General features: G+C 40.0%; 1 pseudogene; it reads right to left on the bottom strand.

Moving 5' to 3' along the window:
- Nucleotides 1-1,854: 1,854 nt before the first annotated feature.
- On the bottom strand, nt 1,855-2,654 carry LOC102964969 (annotated as a pseudogene).
- Nucleotides 2,655-7,566: the final 4,912 nt, after the last annotated feature.

Below are 7,566 nucleotides of genomic sequence, written 5' to 3'. Positions count from 1 at the left end.
CCAAAGCATCATCCAGCAAATAAAGGAGTCCATCTATCAGATGCTGATGCAAGTGGTATGGCAGAAAACTAGTCTAGCCCAGCATGCTTTTTACAAATTTACAAGAAATCTTGTGGAATTTCAGAAATCCTACAACCTTGTAAATAATACATCTTGCTCTGTGAGAATAATATAGTGAATAATACATTAGTCACAGAGGATCTGAAATCCAGAACAAAGAATGAGACTGGGGAGAATTTAGGGTGACAGAACCATGTGCTCAAGGCAATGCAGTATTACTAACATTAACACTGCTAACCTAATATACTTGAAGAAGAAAGAGCAGGAAGCGGAGGAAGAGGAAGAGAGAAAGAAGAGGAAGAAACAGGGGGAAAAGAAGGGGAGTGGAAGAAACAGCTTTAATTCCTTAGAATTAAAACAGGAACTATTGCTGTTTTGGAATTACACATGAAAAATTAAAATTAATTAAAATTAAACATGTTGGGAAGCATGTAACCCATAGACATGAGGATATTAAACTAGCCAGGAACATCAATTTACTGATCTTCATGGTGCCTGGAAAAGTTAGGGAAAGCAATCTACAGCCTGCCTCTGAGTACTTTAACCAGCCTCAGTTCTCAAATGTTTCTGGACATCCAAGCCCCAGTACCTAACTCAACCACAACCTGGCATTCCTTTTACTATTCTAGGTACACTGGATTTTAGAAGATATTGCATCAGTTTTGTTTTAACGGACAAGAAACCAAGCCAGAAAAAATAAAAAAAATAAACAATGTTGCTGTGGTTTCTGTATTCAACCACAGAGAGGGAAACATTCCCAGACTGCATTTGTAGATATCTAAGTAGGCATAATGGATTATAATAGGTATCTTTCCAGACTTCCCGGAAGACTTTATTTGACTGCTACCTATAGACTTGGGATCTGTTCACCCAAACGGCATGTGACCCAGGTCAGGCCCATCACAGCACACCTTTAATCTGAATAAGATGACTGATTAAGGAGTGAGGCTTGTCACCAAAATAGAGATAGTTCGAATTCCTTCCTTGAGCTGATAAACAGATATTCTAAGATATATATCTCATCTAGAAGCCCGAAAATAGCAGAAAGAGGCAAGAAATGAAGAAAGTGATAGAGCCCCAATGACAGCATTTGAGCTTCGAAATCCAGCCATATCAGGAGATAAAATGACCCACAGACTTCTGAGTTGCATGAGCTGATTGTCTTTTTAACGTTCGCTTGTGTGTGTATGTGTGTGTTTTAGGTGCAACAGAACAAACCTAACACTGGAGAAAGAGGGTTCACATCACAGACGTTCATATTAGAGGTGTCAAAACATCTATTTTATCTGGATACTGTCTTATCAGGAGTGAGTCTGGGGAAAAGAAATGGATTATCAAGGGGTAAAGTGTAATAAGCCATGAAAAACCCCAGGTAAATGTACAAAGCAAAAGCCCGAGCCCACTTACAATGAAACATCCATCACTCTTGGGAAAAATGTAAGCAGACTTCTTTTTGGTTTATCAATTCCATTTGTACAGATCAGGATACCGAGTCCTCTCAAAGTTAAACATCATTCAAACTATTGATTCCCCTAAATAAAGATGGTTATTATTACTACCTAGTACTTAAAAGCCCTAATACTTTACTTACAGTAATTTATTTTTTTTCACAGCGAATGTCTTTGTATTTTTACTATTTGTAGAAAACTGGCATTTAGATTTCAAAATGTATGATGTCAAAAAATTACCAGCAGCAGTCTTAAGCATTTCAACAATGCTTATGAACTCCACTTTGGTGACACAAACAAGGCTATTATTCCAAGTTCAAAAAGCAGGACTTGTCCCAGGAGGATGTTACACGTCCTGTAGATACTCAGGCCATCTTGCTGAGGACCCATTCGTGACCATGTCTTCTTCTATCTCCTCTTCACCGTCATCACTGGGCCTGATCTGCGTTCCCTGCCAGGTATCTGACCAGACTGCAGCAAGCCCTTCAGCCGCTCTACTTCAGCCAGAGTTGACGCATTTGCTATAGCATTCTTGATGGCTTCTACATCCCCTGGAGACGGTCCGCCTTTCTTTTGGTCAGTCGGCAAACCGGCACCTGGGTTGAAAGTTTTGCTTCTCCTGGCAATATCCTTTGCAAGTTGTGCACCCCCTTTGCCCTTGAACATTTTCTCTGCTTCCTGACGCTCTTTCAGTTTCACCTTCTGGAAATCCAGTACTCTGACTTGCGGAACTTTACAAATTACATACAGTCTGTAATGCTTCTTATTTGTTACAGGATTTCTTAGGATACTTAGGTAAGTCAGTGATTTGAGAGATGCCAAGGGGTCCAGATCACCCAGTTCCACGAGACTGTTGTTGGTGAGAATGAGCTCTGTCAGGTAGGGTAGAGCCTGATCAAGTGCCTCACCTATACACCATATTCTATTGTTGTTCACTAATAATGTTTTCAGTCTTCTCGACAAAGGAAAACCATCCAGTTTCCTGATTTCATTGTAGAAAAATCCATAGCATCAAACTGGTCCAAGGTAGCACCTAGATTTTCAATGACAGGAATTTTATACCCCCCGGAGGTCCAGCTCGCGGTCCCGCACAGCGTTGGTATACTGCCCCGCCTGCTCCATCAGCTCTGCCGTCAGTTTCACCATCCTGCCACCTCCCGCTGCCGGTGCCTGACCCAACGGCTGCTTCCCGCCGCCTCCGGCCCGCCAGATTTCCCAGCGTCCTACAGTGACTTAAATAATCCTTGAAACTACCCCGTATAGTAGGTTCTACAGCTAGTAAGTGATAAAGCTAGGATGTGCACCCGGTTGTTCCAGTTCTCAAGTCCATGCCCTTCATCAGTAGGCTATCTGTGGCCTCTCAGAAAGCACAGGAGATGGTAATTTTGGGATGTGAATGCAAAGATATAGGATTCCAACTTTCTGCTACCCTACTTTGCCCTGAAAAGATAATGCCTATGCAGTCCAAAGCCAGGAATGGGCACTCTTCCCTCTTCTCTCTGTTCTATGATGTCTATACATCTCTTCAACATACACTGACATTATTGGTCTTACACCATTAGCTTGTTTCTACTAGGACTGAATGTTACCACAGAACTGTAAGTTTATGTCAACTGTATAGACTACAACCTCCTGATTTCAACCAACATCATTCTTCAGAGAACCTCACATTCAGGCAAGGTCTTCACCTGACCACCAGTGCTATGTATCTATGCCAGCCTGTCAACAGAGTCATAGACTAAAATGCCACATGTCTAAGCCCAAATATGCTCTTCTTTCTAAGCCCCCATTTCTGTAAAATGGGATAATACAATATCATAATCTGGGTCTCAACCTTATACTCCTTTATTCCTTCATTTATTTCTTTGTTCTTCTCTCTCCTTTATTTCCACGTCAAATATTAATCCCTGCTTCTTCTATATGTTCTAGACAATTCCATTCCAGTTGCCTCCACACCAACCCAAACCTCCATCTCCTCCATGGAATGTTTCAAGAACTGCCCAATCCCCTATCTCATCTAAAATAGTTTCATTTATTCACATATTCACCTAATATTCAAATTTCTACTATGTACAAGACTCTATGCAAGGTAAGCACCAAAGAACGTAGTCTCCTTGACCTCAATAATCTTCCCAAAATAACACCTATAAATTGTAAATGCCACCAAAGCTCCTCATTACCTATAGAAATGAATACCTAACTTATCCTTCATTCAAGGCCTTCTGAAACTCAACCCCAACCTAACTCACCACCCCTATTTCCCAGTATTTCCCTTCATGTGATCTTTGCTTCATAAAACTTATGACCATCAAATCAACAGCTAGCACTGGCTCCTGGTTCTTGGAATGTCCCCACCACAACCACCTGATGACCAACACAATGAAAATAAGTGTTGCCTTTTATATTATTTTATAATGTGAAAAAACATGCCCTGCACAATTAGATATTCATCAATTCCTTCACCATTATTTATGGATCAGTTCTATGGACTCTATCATTATCCAAGACAAATGTTCACTCAACAATTTTATACTTGCAGAGTTCTTTAGAAAAGATGGGTCTTGGGGCACCTGGGTCACTCAGTCAGTTAAGCATCCAACCTCAGCCCAGGTCTTGATCTCATGTTTCATGAGTTCAAACTCCCCACTGGGCTCTCTGCTTTTAGCACAGAGCCTGATTTGGATCCTCTGGATCCTCTGTCCACCCCCCTCACCTCCTGCCCCTCCCCTGCTGGGTATCTCTTTCTCTAAATAAACAAACAAACAAACAAACTTAAAAAAAGAAAAGATGAATCTTTACAATCCACTCTGCTAGGCATTTCCCCAGAATTTTATCATTTGCATCTGTAGAGTGGTAGACAGGGACAAAAGGAATATGAACAGCACGTATTAATGATTTCTAAGAGTTATCAATAGACTGTGATCTGGAAGCTGCTGAGACTGCCTCCTGCTTGGTATTTTAATCAGTTCAACTAAATAAAATCTGGTACAGACATTCTACAAACAGAACTCAAGACTAGTATCCCCATCACATCTGGGCATCAGAGACACAACCAGCAGAGGAACACCATCTGCAGTAACTGCAGTTTTCTCTAGCTTTATGTTTGCCAGTCACCAAGGAATCAACAGGGAAAGAACTGCCATTAGATCCTCAAGGTCTAAGGCATGTGGTCCATGGTCTCCCCCAAAATTATTTAATACGACCTTCCCATAAAACATAAGACTTTCAATTTCCCCTTCCCAAAAGGTAACCTTTATGGACACAGGTTATTTTTCTCAAATGTGATAGCTTCTAGAAGTCAAATAAAATAGTTCTGCATGTGGCCTTAGAAACCACCATTAGCCTCTGTATACAAAGGTAGTAATAATGTAAATCACATGAAAAGAAATACACTACCAAGACCTAGTAATTACATGATCAAGAAAGTTGCCTGCAAATTTGTAAGGCATTCCCAAATATAGATTCAGTCCAGAATTAACAATAACCACATTGTGGCTATTTATAATGAAGGGTTATAAGATTTATAATGAAGAGTTTATCAAAATGGCAGCCCAAATGTTAAACAGAGTCATCAGATTTGGAAGAAAAAAGATAGGTAGTATCTCACTGTGTTTTCAAACTTTTAAAACCTTGATATGACCAATCCAGAAAGATGGAACTTAGCTTGGACTCACTTGAATATTAAATTGAGGTGCTATTCTACTGCAGCAAACACTAATGCTTTACTTCCCCACCTTGCATTGTACTGATTTTGCTAGGAAAAATAAAAAGCTCAATGTTTGTGAATAAATCCCATAGATTTAAAAAACATTGGAAAGTATGTCACAGAAATCCTTGCCATTTATGAATTCACACTCCACTGTGAGACCATGGTTTTCTTAAATAGAATAGGAAATAGATGAGAAGATGTTGGAAATATTAATGAATAGAGTGCTGTGCATTCTGTTGGATTTCTCAAACTCTATTTTGAAGTAAAGACAATAATGCTTTCAATTTTATTCTGGGCTTAAATATCCTGCATCTCTAGGTCTCCCAACAGTGCTTTGTGTGACTGTAAAAACAAGCAGAGGACTACACTTTCAGGTCAGGAATGTTGCCTGGGAAACTACCTACCATTCCAATATGTCTGCCTCTGATAGAGCAGGCAATTCTGCATGCATGCCGTTTTCCCCCACAACAAAATAGAGCTGGAAAAGTGCCCTCAAAGTTTTTACAGTTACAAACTCCTGTAGAAAAGATGGGATTTTTACAATCCATAGAGATTCCCCATTAGGTATTTTCCCTGAAGCCTATAGGGTAGCTTATCTGTAGAGCAGACGCCAAGGAGAAAGAAACATGAACATCAAGGGCTGGTGACTTCTCAAAGACCCCAAGATACTGTCATCCAGAAGCTTCTGAGCCTGTACCTTTACTGGGGTTTTAACCCAGCTATTCAACCAAATGGAATTAAAAAGAAATCCTTCTGAAGTGACAAAAAATGAGATGGAAATTCTCTTGTCCTTTCTCCCCACTTAGTAACAGAAGAATTTTAATATGGAATAATCTTTTCCTTTGTGCTCTTTTCCCAGAGGTTTTCAAACACATGAGAGACACCACCGGGTAATTCTGACTTTTCAAACTTGCAGTCTCACTTCTCTCACTCAGGTTGACTTTTTTCATTCGCCCTTTCTGGATGATAGAAGCCTGTTTCAGTCATTTTTCACCACATAAGTCTGCTCTTCCTACTTGACTTGGGAGAGCTAATGGAGCAGTTAAAAATAAAAATAGAATTCTCAGAGCACCCGAATCTGAGTCCCAGCTCTATCACTTCCTAGCTGTGGATCAAAGACATTTGTCTGTATCTCCCCATCTATAAAATGAGGCTATCTACTCTGGTCTCACAAATTTGTTCAGAGGCTCACATAAGACTACATGAATATATGGTATCACTTAAATGCAAACCTTTAACTGTACCTGTTTATTTCTATTTTAATGTGTGGAAATAAGTCTTGGGTATTAAAGAAAAAATGAGAGGTTAGGTGTCAAATGAATGGGGCAAGGAACAAACTTTTTTTTTAATTTAAAAAAATTTTTAATGTGTATTCATTTTTTTACAGATGGAGCATGAATGGAAGAGGGGCAGGGACAGAGAGACACAAAATCTGAAGCAGGCTCCAGGTCTAAGCTGTCAGCACAGAGCCCGATGTGGGGCTCGAACTCCCAAACTGTGAGATCATGACCTGAGCTGAAGTTGGAGCCTCAACCAACTCAGCCACCTAGGCGCCACATTTAATTTTTAAATTTTTTTAATGTTTGTTTTTAAGAGAGAGAGAGCACAAGCAGAGGAGGGGCAGCGAGAGAGGGAGACACAGAATCTGAAGTGCACTCCAGGCTCTGAGCTATCAGCACAGAACCCAACACAGGATTTGAACCCTCAAACCATGAGATCATGACCTGAGATGAAGTCAAACGCTCAACCGACTGAGCTACCCAGGTGCCCCAGGAACAAACCTTTTATTAAACGATTTTAATATCATTTTATTTAATGCTCTTCACAACTCTGTAAGATTTATTTCTTTTATTTTACAGATGAAGAAAATGAGGGCTAAGTATCTTTCCTTAAGTAATATAACTAATGCGTGGAAAAATAAGGAGTTGAACCCAGGTCTATCTCAAGGCCCAAGGCCATGTATTCCTTTTCGAGAGAAAGAAGGACCAGTTGGACTTAAAACAATTCCAACAACATTATAACATCAGCCAGACTGGCAGGTTAGTAGATGGATCCATGAGAAATGCTTTAGTGATAAATGAAAGAAAGCCAAATCCCAAATGGTTTAGTACAAAGGGAGATTATTTTTTATACAGGTGTTCTGTTTCAAAGGGGCTCATGCACCCCAATGTCTATAGCAGCACTATAGATAATAGTCAAATTATGGAAAGAGCCCAAATGTCCATTGACAGATGAATGGATAAAGAAGATGTGCTGTGTATACACACACATGCACGCACATACACAATTGACTATTACTCATCAATCAAAAAGGATGAAATCTTGCCATTTGAAACTATGTGGATGGAA

Source organism: Panthera tigris, chromosome A2 (genome assembly GCF_018350195.1).
Source record: "Panthera tigris isolate Pti1 chromosome A2, P.tigris_Pti1_mat1.1, whole genome shotgun sequence".
NCBI classification, from domain to species: domain Eukaryota; kingdom Metazoa; phylum Chordata; class Mammalia; order Carnivora; family Felidae; genus Panthera; species Panthera tigris.
This window is presented reverse-complemented; position numbering and strand designations above follow the sequence as displayed.